Source organism: Eschrichtius robustus, chromosome 6 (assembly GCF_028021215.1).
Source record: "Eschrichtius robustus isolate mEscRob2 chromosome 6, mEscRob2.pri, whole genome shotgun sequence".
NCBI lineage: Eukaryota > Metazoa > Chordata > Mammalia > Artiodactyla > Eschrichtiidae > Eschrichtius > Eschrichtius robustus.
Window position 1 is genome coordinate 85,510,924 of NC_090829.1, and position 17,642 is coordinate 85,528,565.

General features: G+C 35.6%; 1 long non-coding RNA gene across 1 annotated transcript in view; it reads left to right on the forward strand.

Annotated features, from left to right (window-relative positions):
• Window positions 1-17,642, forward strand: part of LOC137765740 (uncharacterized) — a 724,300-nt gene that overhangs the window by 221,954 nt on the left and 484,704 nt on the right. The window contains exon 4 of the long non-coding RNA XR_011074249.1: window positions 5,949-5,994. This is a non-coding gene — a long non-coding RNA (uncharacterized lncRNA). The remainder of the gene's footprint in view (window positions 1-5,948; window positions 5,995-17,642) is intronic.

Sequence of the window (17,642 nt, forward strand, 5' to 3'; positions counted from 1 at the left end):
ACCAGGCTTTCTAATCTGTTGTTAACATTTGAAACTCAGATTCTGATCATCTAGTTTTGTACTGATTAAGAGGACAAGTAAGAGGGAAAACTAAAAGAAAAGAGGTTGGAAGATTAGTCCTTTAAAGATTGAAAAATAATTTGTTTAGGAATGCAATTCTTTAATTTTTCAATGCATTGTGAATTTTCTTAATCATCAGGAATAGATGATAACACAATTCAGTCAACATTCCTTTACCCAATATTTAACCCATACCTACTATTTATCCATTAGGTACTGTACTAGGGACTAATGACATAATGGTGAATAAGACAAAACCTCTGTTCCTATGTTTACAGTCTTATGTGAAAGACAATTACAATGCAGTGTGATGATTATTATGACAAGATTAAGCACAGGACATCAGATTCTGGAGGAGGTAATATTTAAATTAAGACTCCAGGAATGTGTACAAGCTAGTCAGTAGAATTTTCACATTCATAAGAATAAATCCTTTCCATAGTCGTAGCTTCAGGTTGTGAATATTTTGAAAATATTATTCTTGACATTTATCTAAATTCCAATTTTGTTAATTTTCTTTACTAGATCCTAAACTTTAAGGTAAGAAGTTAAGTTTTTAAAAATCATCTATTAAAAAACTATTTTCTCTTTAATACACTCTGAAGTGTGACTTATAAGATAGAGTTATTAACATTTAGTGTATTGTGGATCAGGTTTCTACTGGAGAGTTCAAATTCATCATGTTTATACATAAAATTTGATATTAAATTGTTTCATTTTAAATGGTAGCCAATAGTCATAGAAAATTTAAATATAGAATTATTTTATAAGCTTAGCTTTTCATACATTCTGTAGCTTTATTAGAGCTGGTCTAACCTAAGGTCTAGGCAGACCAACTGTGCCCTTGGGTTAACGGGTGTTTATCATATGATTTCCTTTTCCTTCCTTATTGCCCTTTATCTGTTTCCAGTTCACAGGGTTGATAAATAGATAACTGTTGCCTCTCTTTCTTCCTGTTTCTGATAGGGCTAACTCTAACTCTGTAACTTACAAAAATAAGCATAACTAAAGTTTTTCAAGCCTACTTTTAAAATTATAATTTCTCTTAATCTTCATAGACTTTCTGTTCAGATAAACTCCAGAAGTTAGGGCACCTCAACTTAAAAAAAAGTAAATTGTCTTTATTGATCATTAAAATCTATATTTTATAATAATATAATAATGATAGAGCACCCAGATTAGTTGTGGGTCTGGAAGAAGTAAACACATAGTAAATAAAAGTATTTTGGATTACATAGTGTCTTTTCTCAAAATAGGTCAAATTTAAAATATAAAGCACTAAATATTCCTAAGAATGCTTAGTCATGGGGGAAATGTTTTTTAGTCTAAATTTAGGTTCAGAGCTCTTTTATGGAGCCATTGCTCCTGCAGACCCAGCCGAGGCCCTTTTCAGTGTCCTATGTGAATTAGGTATTAGATTTATTAATGCCTCAGGCCCATCCAGTATGAAGGGAAGATAAACTTTCTTGCACTTCACAACATATAGTTGGACCTATTCAGTTCCCACTGGGGAACACAGCTGTGCCAACCTAGAAGTAAAAAGAACTTTAAAAAAATCCTCTATAGTATATCTCCATCTGGAATGGTACTGATAGTACCTTCACCCTCATATGACCCAAACAATTCTAGGGATTATATAAACTGCAGTGGATTCTAAAGATACCATGTAACAATTCTGAATTTGTGCTGTCCTCCAAATCAAAACAGAAATAAGGTCTAGAACAACATCAGTATGTATTCATTTGTGTATTTCAAGCCCTGAGAGAAAAACCCACTGTGATATTTTTTTACTTATATTTGCAAACGTTGTGTTATATGTGAGCTCAGGTCATTTGCAGGGTCTCTTTAGAATACATAAAAAAGTGATACTGCTCACGTGTGATCGTTAAGGAGTCTACAACACCTGGTCCTGATTCCAGTTGCATAATTATGTTCACTTTTGTCCTTATATTTCCATTTCCTGATTGTTTCAATTAGGTATAGACAATGATCTTTCATTTTTCATTCAGGAAAATGGGCAGTATTGCTGCACGTATTACTTAGATCCTACTGCCTTCCCCTTCAATGATAGAAATGGTGCTTTAAAATGCAGGTTAGGGTTGCTTATCCTGGCTGTTAATATTGTTATAGTGTTTCCTGATTCAGAGATGCTCTGTGAACATCCAGCACATGACTGGCTCTTGGATGAGCTGTGGAATCCTGAGCAAGTTGTCTTTCTATCTCCTTCCTCCTTCGTTAGCTTAGCTCTTTAGCTTAAAGGTACAGACATCCCCTCTTTTTCTCATACAACTACGACAGTACTAATAGCTTCTGTTCAGCAAAGTTTACTTTATAGCAGGTACTGTGCTAGTTCCTTTACATGCCTATAACATGTAATAGGCACAAACAATCCTATAGGGTAGGTAACATGATCATCATTTTACAGACAGGGAAAATGTAACTCACTCAAGAACACACAGTTGAAAAGAGAGATCTAGAACTCGAAACCAGGTTTCTCTGATTGCAAAAGCTAATCACTTAACCACCACCCTACCTCATATAACTCTGCTGCTATCTCCAACCCACAGATCATTGATCACTTGAATAGCTTCTCTTACCGCTTGGCACTGCCTCAAACAGGCTGACCCCATTGACTGAACCTCAGAACCATCGTGTGACACTAGCTTCAGAGAGGCAAATGCTGATTATGGTTACAGCCCACCAGGAGACTGAACTGTCATTGAGAGAAACTCTGTGCTGCATTATTTTATCTGCACAACAAAAATGGTTCACATCCACCACCACCGTCACCACCACCACCCCCTTTGGTTGTTAGAGATTCCCTCAGCACTCGTCTATCCACCCTTACCTTCTTCTCTTTCCCTGGAGGTGGTGTTATAGCAGCGTCTTTGGCAAGGTTAGCAAGTAATTCATTTATTTACTTTGGTTGACAATAAATAACTATATCCTGTTAATAACTGTGCATATGTTTATGTGGCTTTAGGTAATCTGAGACAATCTTATGCACCTGGTATCTGAGATTGACTCAGTATTCTTTCATACCTGGTTTCCTATTATATAACTCTATTAATAAACAGTAGACTACATACGGATAAAAAATACATACTTATAGTAATTTATTAGGGCATTTTATAAGTGATACACATTCACGTACTTAAGAATTTTGTTGAGTGTTATATAAATATCCGTTTTTGCTCAATAATACAAAAAAAAAAAAAAAACCTGATACGTGTTTTCTTAGTTTAAAGTGCACCAGATCTGTCACAAATGCCCTAAGCTGTATGTATTGTGTTTACATCTTTATGTGAGCTGTATGTACATATTTTTTGTTTAGTTTTTTGTTGTTTGTTTTTTAAGACTATTTTTTTAGATCAGTTTTGGATTCACAGCAAAATTAATAGGAAGGCATTATGTACATACTTTTCAGCACTTTTTTATTTTTTAAAATCTTTTTTTTTTAATTAAAAAAAAATTTTTTTTTTTTTTTGGCTGCGTTGGGTCTCTGTTGCTGTGCGTAGGCTTTCTCTACTCACAGCAAGCGGGGGCCACTCTTCGTTGCTGCGCACGGGCTTCTCATTGCCGTGGCTTCTCTCGTTGCGGAGCACGGGCTCTAGGCGCACTGGCTTCAGTAGTTGCAGCGTGCGGGCTCAGTAGTTGTGGCGCATGGGCTTATTTGCTCCGCGGCATGTGGGATCTTCCCAGATCGAACCCATGTCCCCTGCATTGGCAGGCGGATTCTTAACCACTGTGCCACCAGGGAAGTCCAGCACTTTTAAATTGTTAGTTCTATGAAGGTAAAATGTTTCCTAATTTGTCTTTTAGAATATCATAATGCTGAACAACACTTTGAATGCAATAGATGCTCACTATATACTGTTGACTTGTTGAACAAATTAGTTTGTAATAGGTTGAACAGATTTGTAGTCCTAAATTGTTCTTGCTATCATTTCACTCTGCATAATTAAGGAAGTTTTACTAAGACAATTAAAAATGTGTTATTGAATTACTGGTTTAGATTCTAAAGCAGTGGGATAAAAGAGACCCTGGCTATACCCCTATGAGGAACCAGTAAGGATGAGTTTCTCACTGTAGGTATACTTAGTGGATTTTATGCGTGACTGAATTAATTTATTTTACTTACGAAGGTTAGATTTATCACTTCCATATGGCACTCTAAAACTTTTTTCCCTTACCCCCCCCAACAACTAATATTTTTCTTATTATAAAAGTAATGTTTATCATAGAGATTAACTATATATGAAAGTAAAAAGAAAAAATTAAAAACATGCATAATTCTATTATCCAGATATAATCACTCAATATTTTTGTGTGTTCTTTGTAGGTTTTTTTCTCTCAGCTGCACAATTTCATTATGTCCATTCAGTTGGTACTCTATATATTTATAAAACATTATAGTACCACAAGCTACCTTGTGGATTGTTTGAAAATATTTCTTTATATGGATGTGCTATGCTTTATTTATTTTTCTACTGTTGGACATTTAGGTTAGTTTCAGTTTTTTGCTATCATACAAATTACCTTTTTAACATAAATCTCTGTTGGTTTTCAGTTATGTAAGATATATTCCTAGAATTAAAACTACTGAGTAAAGATTCTGAACTTTAAGTTCTTGATCATATTACTCAATAGTTTTCCTGAAAATTTTTAGCAATTCACACTCCTATCAGAAGTGTATGACGAAGTGTTTCATTGAGTCATCATCAAAATTATTTCTTCTACACACTTTTAAGCAAGTATTATCAACTAGATATGACTTTAATATGGTACTATCATCAACTATGTTCAGAAGTATATAAAATAAGTATTTTAGTTTGCTTTCAGAGAGAATTATGAAATATGTTTAAGGGTCACAGTAGTTCAGAGGCTACATTTTGCGATACAGTTTCCACTTACATGCAAATATTTTTCAGGTCTAATTGTGAACTGTGCATACTTTGTTTAAGCTGGACTTCTTTATCAATACCTACTTCACTGGCAGTTATCTCAAAGAGTGTTACGTCGAGGCATCACATCTAGTGTGGCTTTAGCATTCCCTCTTGTAGTGATCAATATCATTTCTATTTGCTGTTGTAATTTGAAGTTAATGAACATAGAGTTTACTTTTATTTAATTATGCATTTTTGTGGAGCTCTACAAAAGCATCTTTCTTCCACACAAATCCAAACTGAGTGGAGATGAATCTGAGTGGTTTCATTTTATAGAGTAGCAGTCATATTTGTATTAGGAAAGCAATAGCCTTGGAAGAATACCAAAGAAAAAAACCATTTTTAAGTGTTTGTCTCATTCTCTAGTGAAAGCATTTTCCTTTCAGAGGCCATGGTACTTGTTTTTTTTTTTTTTTTTTTAATTAATTTATTTAATTTATTTATTTTTGGCTGTGTTGGATCTTCGTTTCTGTGCAAGGGCTTTCTCCAGTTGCGGCAAGCAGGGGCCACTCTTCATCGCGGCGCGCAGGCCTCTCACTATCGCGGCCTCTCTTGTTGCCGAGCACAGGCTCCAGACGCGCAGCTCAGTAGTTGTGGCTCACGGGCCCAGTTGCTCCGCGGCATGTGGGATCTTCCCAGACCAGGGCTCGAACCCGTGTCCCCTGCATTGGCAGGCGGATTCTCAACCACTGCACCACCGGGGAAGCCCCCATGGTACTTGTTTTTGATCACACTGCTCCGGGATGCTGTGTGTGTATATAGTTCACACATGAATTTAGGGTGAACTGAGATATCATATGGGGAAAATATAGATATAAAATAACCCACCTATTTAAGAACTGCAGTCTTTTCTACTTCTCTGCAGAAATTGTCTCAGCATAAATAGTGGCTGCACTTAGAAAATAATTTTTACTTAAAAAATATATTTGTTTTACATTTCAGAGTACCTGATAAATTGCAAGTCTGTTTGTGCCCCATAGCTGCACAGGTATGTATATGAATTACCTATAGTTCTATTAATCTGTATATTAACTGGCAAGTTACTAAAATTTGGGGTATTAAAATTGCTTACAGATTTCATAATGTGAAAATTAATTTTTGAGTACTTACAAATATTGACAGTGTCAAAGGATAGTACATTTTACACATACCTTGCATTTCACTCTATTGTAAGAATCAAATAAACATTTCTAAGATTTGATGAAGCAGAATAATTTTAATTACAGAGCATTCATCTTGTGGAGAGATTAGAGAGTGTTTTATGGAACAGTACTATTAAAGCAACTCCTGACGTGCAGTCAGAGACTATTGCAAAACCACTGTTTTTGACACTGTTGTTTTATTTTCAAACTTTTTGTGCTGCTTTTTATTTTCTGTGGTGGTTGCTTTAGGTAAGGAGTAGTTGCAGATGTCTGCTTCACTGTATCAAGCACTAGAGTAACGGGAAAAAAATGTTTGCACCTGTTTAAAAATCTCAACTGTGTGGTGTTGTGGCTCCTGGGCAACAGGCAGGAATTCTCAAAAGCTTGGTTGCACCTGCTCAATTGTTGCTTGCAGCTGTGTCGTAAGATTGAGCGCACAGAGAAGCTTGTTAGCAGTTTGCTTGTGCTGTTACGTATTTTGTGTACTTTGAGTTTGAAAGATTCTTACTTGATGTAGACCTTGAACTATTACATTGGTTTATTATAAAACTCACTGATTTTAGCTCCCAAATATTTTATCCAAATTCTTCGTTCTCAGTCTCAAATATTTTTTTAGCAGCTATTGACTGCCCTAGATAATGTTTATGTTAACTTCTTTAAAGGATACCTGGAGAGAGTGGATCTCTCAAGATAACTGGGTTGATAATAATTTTTGTCCTCATAGAGACACTTTCTGTTTGGCTCAATTTCACTATGTTGGCAACCCCACTATGTGAGGCTGGATGTAGTTATTGATCCATTTAGCTGAACAGATTTGAAAGCATTTGGCTATTAGTGGACACATGGGGCATATTCAGAAAATTTAAGTGTATATTGTAAGATGATTTCTTGATTTGTGCATGTGCCTCTGTTGCAGTAGGGTGGAAATGAGAGAAAAAAAATAGCAACAATTAAATAGTAATCTTAGAAAAGGGGCTAAAATCCAGATGTAAATTTTAAGGCTGGAATATCATCCTTTATTTCTGTCAAATCCTAGTCATCTGATATTTTTCCCTAAGTGTTGCTGTTAGTGATGTTAAGTTTCTTTTGGGTAATAGCTCTATATATTTTCTGACAAATATCTGTATTTTTAATATAGACAAGCTACTACAGAGTATATCTTATACTAGTTAAATAAAGTTCTATAAATATAATATAAAAAGTGGGAACTCAGGTCTTCCCTGGTGGTCCAGTGGGTAAGACTAGGCATTCCCAATGCAGGGGGCCCGGGTTCCATCCCTGGTCCGGGAATTAGATCCCGCATGCATGCCACAACTAAAAGATCCCGTGTGCTGCAACTACGACCCGGCACAGACAAAATAAATAAATAAGTAATTTTTTTAAAAGTCACAACTCAATAAACAAAGTATTTAATTGAATAATTTATTTGGTTGTACCCAATTCCCAGTATTGAAAACTTACTCTAATAACCTGCATTATTCTTCCTAAAAATGCTTCAGTAAAAAAATGCTAAGGAGTTTCCATCAGTATTTAGTAACATAAAATCTTAGAGCTTGTGTATCTTCTCCTTTTATTGACCCATTTAAATCTGTTTTTTTAAAACTACCATAATATGAATTTAATTGACCTCTTTGGGAGTAGGAAACATCGGTACTGAGCTAAATATACGGTTGTCCACAGCCTCTTAATACAATGCCTTGTACATAGTAGGTGGTCAGTAAATGTTGAATGAATGCATGTATGAATAAAACATGTCTGGAGGGATAAAGAGTCCTAGAAACTTGTTACTTGTTGTATATTGTGGATGGTCCTGATGGACTTCCTTCAGTTCTCATACTGCTGATGAGATGGAGATGAGAATACTGAAAAATTCTGTCCTTAAAATGAGAAATGAATATGTAAGAATTGATCCTCGTCACAATCGAGAATTGCCATAACACTATTTGCAATGTGCTTTGTATTCATTTTGCTGACTATGAGAAAGTCTTTTTTTTTTTTTTTTTTACAATAAGAAAGGGAGTGGGTCTTAGAATTTCTTGAGCCCTGGGGACCTGGCCAGTCCCCCCGGGTCTAGAAAATCTTTTTTTTTTTTCCCCACTCTTATTTATTTATTTATTTATTTTTATTTTTAACATCTTTATTGGAGTATAATTGCTTTACAATGGTGTGTTAGTTTCTGCTTGGTGCTTTGTGACCACCTAGAGGGGTGGGATAGGGAGGGTAGGAGGGAGATGCAAGAGGGAGGAGATATGGGGATATATATATATATGTATAGCTGATTCACTTTGTTATAAAAAAGAGAAAAGTCTTTATATTATCCCTATTTTATGCACAATGCTGAGGCATTCAATGACTAAGTCACTTGTCACCTTGGAAATATTTTCAGTATAGGAATAAATAAATCTCTGTGTTATGTGAGCAGTGCCATGAGTTTCCTGAGCAATCACTTTCTCCCCCAAACCCCCTACCCCCACCCTAACTCTATCTCATTGAAAACACAAAAATAAGCTGTATGTTGACTTATGGCCTGGTAAGATTAGATCATATTAAAAAAATTGTGTTTTGCTAAACAGAAGTAATGGGCCCTGTGTTTGCTGTATACATGTTTATAATTATGGTTTCTATTATTTATTGAATTCTAACTGTAAATAAGTAGATATGAAGCCAAGCAGAGGTAGAGTCAAAATAGTGTGAGTTACGACCTGCTTTAGATAGACCCCTCTCAAGTTCCATTTTGTATGGCATGAGGCAGTCACATAACAACGGCAGAGGTAGCAAAGTGAGCCAGTATCTATTGCATCAAAACATCTTGTTTAGACTTCTCAAATTTTAGTACCACTGGTTGATGATATTCATGGGTACTATTAAGCTTGGAAGTATCTTTCCTCTGGGAACAGTTTTTCTTTCACCTTAGTTTACATCGGTGGGTGAGAGGCCAATATCAGGGACATTATTTTTTTTTCCAGAAACTTAGTTTGGTAGAATCAACTATATCCTCTGTTAGGCTAATATTAGAAATTAAGAGATGAACCAAGAACATGTATTAGCTAGAATACTAAACCAGATGATAGCAAATGCTTCAGTGACTTGTACTAGAAATTACAGTATGGAATACCCAGGAGGGAGAAATCACCTAGGATTCCTGAGCATAAATGCAGATTTCCCTGTGATTTCAGGGTTAAAGAAATAAAGGAAGAAAATCAATATTTATTGAGAACATAGCATGTCTAGATATAATTTCTTTCTTTCTCCCCTTCTTTTCCTCCCTCCCTTCCTCATTTCCTTCCTTACTTTTATTCCACACAATAATGAATACCTACTATTTGCTAGACCCTGAGCTAGGCTAAATAGATAAAGTCTTTGCCCTCAAAGAGCATACAGGCTAGTAGGAAACAAAGATACGTCAGCAGAACTCCTTTTGTCTTCACCACTTATTATTAGTATGGACCCAGACAAGTTACCTAATTTTTCTGTTCCTTTGTTACTTCTTTGGAAAATTGGAAAAATAATAGTATCTACCTTATGTATTGCTGTGTTGAGTTAAATATAACATAATACACGTACAATTCTTAGTCCAGTGGTTAGCATGTAGCAAGTGCTCAATAAATCTTAGCTATACTACTATTATTTCTAGCACCACCACCACCACTACTACAATTTAGATGCTGAAGAAAGACCCTCTACTTGCCCGAGAGCAGGTACCCTGGTCTGGACGTTGTCACATTGATTGTCGTAAAGGTTCTCTCTAGTTACCTCTGCTTCTAGGGATTTAGAAGTCCTAAAAATCACGTAGTGTTAGAACTTGAAGGGACCTTAATGGTCAACTATTTAATATCTTTGTTTTATCCATGGTGAGAAAATAAGCTCAGAAAAGTTTATGCTCTTGTCAGGGTTATACAGTATAGTAGGTGAGAGATGTAAGAATTTGAAACCAAAACTCAGGATTCTTGGTCTAGCGTAAGATACCTCATATAGAAAAATATTAGCGTTAATTTTTTTTCTACTAGTGATTGGAGAGTTGATTCCTTATCTCCAGGAAGTAAACGGACTATATCAAGTTGTTGGAATACTAACCACAAGACAAGCTATCACTGCACTGAATCTAAAAGACCTTCAGGTTTTCTCATAAAGGGGTTAATTTCATCTAAATTGATTGAAGCCTTTTAGTTTGTGTTTGTGAATAACTGGTTTCTTCTTAAGGAGAATAAACTGAGTCAAGTTTACCAAGACATCTACTATCTAAGTGACTTCAGATGATTTAAAGGAGACTGCGGATACCTTAAATAAATCAGCATCTTAAAAGTCAGTGATATGTTAGGGTATCTGGATTCTAAATCTCTTGCCTGACTTTGAACTTAGGAGCTTTGGAGTTCCACAGTTCAGTAGCTGTGTGACCTGATCGAGGTTGTCTAACCTTGCTAACACTCGAGTTTTCTTATCTAAAATTTGGTGGTAACAATGTCTACCTTTTCAACGATAGATGTGAAGATTAAAGTCGATTAGGTATACAAAATACTTTATTTAGTGCATAATACACACTAGTATTTCATAAATATTCTTTTCTCTCCCCTTGTTAAAATATAAAAGTTGTTATGATAGGCAGTATAGGAATTTGGAGGAAGTATAGGATTCACTCATTAAGAAAGTTAATTTTAGCAAAGTTATGCCTTTGATGATTGCAGTTGAGTATCTCAGTTCATCTTGGTTAGAGTCACCATTTCTTTTTTCTTTTTTTAATAAATTTATGTATGTATGTATGTATGTATGTATGTATGTATGTATGTATGTTTGGCTGCGTTGGGTCTTCATCGCTGCACGCGGGCCTTCTCTAGTTGTGACGAGCGTGGGCTACTCTACGTTGCGGTGCGTGGGCTTCTCATTGTGGTGGCTTCTCTTTGTTGTGGAGCACGGGCTCTAGGCGCACAGGCTTCAGTAGTTGTGGCTCGCAGGCTCTATAGAGCGCAGGCTCAGTAGTTGTGGCGCACGGGCTTAGTTGCTCCGCGGCATGTGGGATCTTCCCGGACCAGGGATCAAACCCGTGTCCCCTACACTGGCAGGCAGATTCTTAACCACTGCACCACCAGGCAAGTCCCAGACTCACCATTTCTAACTGAACATGCTACATGTCTGTAGAAGCTGGGGCTGTTTAAAGAAAAGCTCAAGATGAAGATAATCACATCCACTTAAATGTCTGTTGATTATGGAAGTTTGCCTTGCAATGAAAGGGCTGCTGATACAACTCCCGGGCAACTTCACCCCTCTTTTGAAAGTCAGATACCCTTAAAACTAATCTCGTAAACAATGAAGAACCCATACTTGCTAATTAAACCATGTACTGTTACATGCATCCTAGTGAACTGAAGGTGGTTCTGTTGGCAAGGTTTTCACAATCTAAGCAGCCACAGGTTTAGTGAGCAGAGTTGGCAATGAGTAAAGGCTTTATAAGGCTTTCTTTTTCTCTCAAAAAGGAAATTTGTGTAGTAAAATGTCTTGATAAGAAAAGTGGATTTGTGAATTTGTATGTATGATTTTCCCTTATCTCTAATAAAAACTAGATAATCTTAATTATAGTAAACAAGTTGGTTGTTTTTTTTTCCCCCTACCAGGCTCTTTATATTGCAGCAGTATCTTCCTGAACAGCAATCAGAAAAGAAATAAGGGAAAAAGCACTAGATAATATATGAAATAGACCATTATTCAGTATAGTTAATAAAGTTGACTTGCCTATTGTCAAGTGTACAGTTTTGACTATGCTGAGTCAAGGTAAACATTAATGCTTAAGGAAATTTTTATTTAGTTGGGTATTAGTTTGCTAGGGCTGCTGTAACAAAGTATCACAAACTGGGCAGCTTAAACAATAGAAGTTTTCTCACTCTGGAAGCCTGAGATCAAAGTTTTGGCAGAGTTGGTTCTTTCTGAGGGCTGTGAGGGAAAGATCTGTTCTAGGCCTCTCTCCTTGGCTTGTAGATGTCCATCTTCTCCCAATGTCTCTTCACGTTGTCTTCTCTCTATGCATATCTGTCTCTGTGCCTAAATTTCCCTTTTTTATAAGGATATCAGTCATCTTGGGTTAGAGCCTTCAATTATTATCTCATTTTAACTTGGTTACTTCCTAAAGACCCTATCTGCAAATAAGGTCACATTTTGAGGTACTGGAGTTAGGACTCTAACATATATTTTTTTTGGGGGGGGCCATGATTCAACTCATAACAGTTGGGTTAAAATAGTTAACATTTACTGAGTGACTTTTATATTCCAGAGGGATGTTTATATATATATTATCATTGATAATCCTTACAACAATCTATTAGGTAGATGTTATTTTCCCCATTTTACAGGTGAAAAAGAACTTACATTCAGAAAGAATAAGCAATTTGTCCAAATTTGTCCAATTTTCCAAATTTATCATACAGCCAGTAAATGTTAAACGCTAGTATTTGAACCCAGAATTCAATTCTGCCTTTTTAATGGGTAAGTTTCATAACAACTCAGTCAAAAGCCCCCAAAATACTTTGAGCATTTAACGTTTATTTTATTTTTTTGGCATTAGGGCTTGTGCCAAAGGACATTTTATCCATCAAAAAATGGTGCATTATTCTATCATATAAATGCCCAACATTGACTGCCTACATCTTCACTCCTGAATTTTTTGCTGACACTTGTCTTTGAAGGCTTAGTGTTTTAGCTCTTCTGCACCTGATGAAGCTTTCGGACAGGATGGAGTCTGAACATGAGCTGCGTGGGTTGATTCTGGCCCCAGTTTGTGTGGATGGCATTGAGAGCCAAGTCATGCTCAGAGTCTGCTTCTCAACACATGTGTACTCTGCTCTCCTTCTCTTTCTCTCGCTCCTCTCTTTCATCTTTGTTTTCAGTCTTAACAGGTAGTTTGTGATTTTTTTTCCTTTTTTACAATCCCTGCCATGAGTTATTCCTTGAAAGGGAGTAAGTGTAAAGAATAACAAAATAAGAAATATCTCTGCTACATGAAAGCCAGTGCTGCCATAGGTATTTACTATAAACTGGTCACAGCCTTGTTGTTACTCATTCACACTGAGGAGCAAGGGGCATTGTGCACCTTATTTTAAGTTTTCTATCTTACCATTGGAACAGTTTGTTCTCACTTTGAAGTTTTAAAGCAGACTTGCTCATGACCCAATTTCACTAATAATTGTCTTAAGTAACCCTTGTACTCATTTATAAGACTTTTTTCCATCCACTGTCTGTCTAGCCTGGTTTAAAAGTTTTATATATGTACTTTTAAAAAATTGATTAGCTGGAGAGCTGCCCATTCCTCTGTGCTGTATAATAAGGATTTAAAAACTGCACACTGGATTCTGTATAGTGTAATTAAAACTGACCCACATTTGGACCTGAGTACACCAGGACTTAGCCAGACTTGCCATGAGCTGAGTTCTGGTGGCAGATGGAAACTAATGAGGACACACTCCACTCCAGAATTTCCCAGCTGCTTGGCCCCTTTTTGTACAAACAAGGTTTGGAGCGAAGTCCGGATCCCAAGAGCATGTTCTGTAAATGTGCTGTACCCAATGATTTGGGAAATGTTATCACAAAATCAGGCTGTTTCAAAGTATCCTTAAGACCTCAGCTACTCTCAGATTTTAGACATGAAAATTCAAAGAGACATTTTATGCTCTCTCCAACCAATTTTTAATTTTAAAGTGAATTAAAATCACATTCCCCCTCCCTCCCACTCCGGTCTTTTTTCCTGTGCCTGGCGATAGAATGATCACTTTTATCCAAACGTGGAGATTTGCAGGTGGTTGTCTCAGGATAGACTAGGTCTCCTTGCAACCTACGGATCTCTTCAACTGGTTTGATGTCCTGGGACTATTCAGGCAGATGTAATTGAATCAGTTTGAAGCAGCTGTAGCTGGCATGTGGTCTCTCAGATTGCTAGCACCTGCTTGTTTTTTTGCAACTCACTAGAGTGAAAGAAGTGCCAAAACCAGCATTGGTCTTGGAGCAGATAAAGCACTTCAAATGCTATATTCCATTCTCCTTCCAGTCTAGCCATATCACCATTGGTGCCTGAATTAATAAAGCCCCTTTTCATGATTATGTCTGAGGTAAACTTTTCCTTCTCATTCTTCTCAGTGTTGAGATCCTGACAGTATTGACCATGCTAGCCCAAAAATATAAGGGAGTATAATGGTGATCAGGTGGCTTTGGGGCTCTCTTATCATTAGACAACTGGGTAGCCTGTGGTTTGCAGAATCATTCAGATGAACGTACCAAATTCATTTGCTGTTCCAGCACAGTCTTATTGGCACAGAGAATGAGCAGTTAATGTATAACAAACTGTGAACTGTTATGGAATATAATAAATACATTTGCTTAGCAGGAGGGAATATAAAATGGAACTATTTCTCTAATGTAACTCTAAACTAATCGACATGGATTTCTTCAACACTTACTAGGTGCAAAAAGATGCAGGCTACTAAAAAAGGGATAAAAATTCTAGGACCTACTAAATACATAAAACATATTTTAAATATTTAGAATTTTTTTAAAAGGCTTAAATCCATTTTTAAAACGCTTATTTTCTTTATCTTCTGTTTGTTCCATTATTGGAACAACATATTATTTGGCAGGCATATATTTCATTCTTAAATATTACCAATCTACTGATGTTTAATTTGAACCTGGAGATGATAAAGACAACACATTTACCTAAAATTCACAGTTTATGTAGTAAAGTTTCTTTAAAAATGGTTTAATGTTGATAATCTTTTGAGATTATTGAGTTTATGAATAATAGTAATGAGAGTGAATTCTAAAAAAAGTCATTTTGTTATCATCAGCAGATTTTGCAAGGCATGACTGGATGCTATGGACATAAAAAAACTATATATGGTCTTTGACTATAAGAATCTTATAGTATACTTGAAGGGACATGATATAAATTAAAGTAAGACACTCTCAGTATTAAATGCATGCTCTAGACCTGGATTTGGTGAAAAATAAATCCTATAAAAGTAAAAATATCAGCACTCTTGCTGTCAAATGAAGGCTCTAGACCCAATGTCCCCCTACTCCCCTTCACTGCCCATGAAGGACCTCACTAATCCATCATGGTTCTCTCTGCCACTAAACCAGAACTTCATCTAAGAATTCTCCTGAAGATGACACTTCAGCTAACCATTACAAATTGATGGCAGTTGATTTAAGATGAAACCCATTTGTCATCGTTGAACAAGTCATTAAGTAAATATTAAAGATATTCAGTGGAAATAAGAGCTCAGTGAGCTGCAAGTAAAACACAGGACTTGAGCTAGGCCTTGAAATAACATGAAACATAGGACTTATTCCCAGATTTATTGTGCACTTTGAATAGAACATTACACTTATCTAAAAAGAAATAAGAATTTAAGAAATACTCTATAACCTAGTCATTACTAATACTGTCGAATCATTTGCTTCTCAATAACAATTTTCTTTCATCTGTAACAATGATTTAATATTAATAATTTATAGAGTGTTTCATACCGATTCATTTTAAACATCACATTTTGTTTTATTCATTCATTCATTCATTTATTCAATGCAAATCATTCTAGCTATTGACATAACTATATTCATTCTCCACTTGATTATGTGGAAACCATAATCATCTACATCTTACTGAACTTATAAAGTCTTGGGAGACCAACGCCTCCTAAAACAATTCAAATATAAATAGGCTCATCTCTGAGTTGTAAGAACCATTTATTTCTACCTTTAGAATATTTGGTGACTAGAAGGTTGATCAGAAGATTGGCTAACTAATATATATTAACTGCAGAAACAATTTAGTTTACTAATAGTTAGTGATTAGTACACATCTCTTAGGTTAAAAAAAAGAAAAAAAATAATTGATGTTTGCCATTTCCTAGAAAGATAATCCCTTCAACAGTTCCTTCTTTGAACATGTAATGTTTAATGATGAATGCTTGTATCATCCTTATGATTTTGAGGGTCTTTAAGGGAATTTATCAAAATAATTTCTAATTTTCTAAGTATATGCATCCCTGTATTTTTAGGGTAAAAATGTGTGAATAAAGCTTTCATCTCTCAAAATATATTTTCTTTAAAGTATTTTAACTTTTCACATTATTTACTATTCTCATTTTTTGTTAAGAACATCAAAATAGGATTGTACTAAACATCATGGCTTTTTAAGATAAAAACATGTAAATGAGTTACAGTCTTCTGAATTTTGAGATTTAAGTAAGTATAGATGTATAATGATATGTACAGAAAAAAGTAGATAAGCTGAAAATTAACTAAAAATGTTGCTTTTATAATGTGTTAGTTTTATGTAGCAAATAGGGTAACTGAGTTCAATATTACTTTAATAAATGGTTAATTTTGGATATTATGAGATATTTCAAACATACTCTTCAATCATGCTGGTCTGATGCCTCAAGCAAAGCAATGTATACTTATTAGAGTCTTTGCCAGTGTCAGAATAGAATATACCCTCGGCTATAAGAAAATTGATTTTCCCCCTGTAAATTTGTCATTCGATACTATATTTAACTTCCCATTGATCAAAAATAGGTATATTTACTTTCTGCATTTATGTTCTTCAAAAACATAAATAACTTTTCATTTGATGACTGATTTAAATCATGTCCAATTAAGTGATTTCAAGGATACCTTTGCTATTGATCATGTATTGTCATAAAATATTTATTAATTATTTATGTCAATATGGTACTTGAGATTTTTAAAAATATAAATCTCATAATTAAAAAAAATGACTAACATCTGTTTAGGACTAGTTTCTGGCTTTCTTGAAAGTAAGGGATTAGAAGAGGTTATATCACTTTGACATCTATAGATGACATCTATTTATGGGATTTAAGAGGGAACAACTCCAAGTAGAAAACAGTTTATCACTTTTAAAGGTTGACTTACTACTACTAGCAAGCATCATTATAACCTCCCACTAAGTTTTCTCATTGATCTCTCTTTGTCCTTGGATGCTCCTGTCAGCTAGGGACTTCAAGGTCACCATTTGCACTTATGAAACTGCTGAACCCTCTTTTACTGTTTTAGACCTGGAAAGCACAGAGAAAGTGTATTAGCTTCCTAGGGCTGCTGTAACAAATTGCCACAAAGTGAGTGGCTTTAAACAACAGAAATTTGTCCTCTCACAGTTTTGAAGGCCAGAAGTCCAAAATCAAGGTACAGCAGGGCCACAATTCCTCTGAAGACCCTAGGTGAGAATTTTTCTTGCCTCTTCCAGTGTTTGGTGGCCCCAAATGTCCCTTGGCTTTTGTCAGCATAACTTCAAACTCTGCTTCCATCTTCATATGGCCTCCCCTTCTGTGTGTGTCTCTATTCTCTCCTCTTCTTATAAGGACACCAGTCATTGGATTTGGGGCTCACCTTAAATCTAAGATCTTTAACTAGTTATATCTGCAAAGACCCCATTTCCCAATAATATCAGATTCTGAGGTCCCAGGTAGGTAGACATGAAAATTTGGAG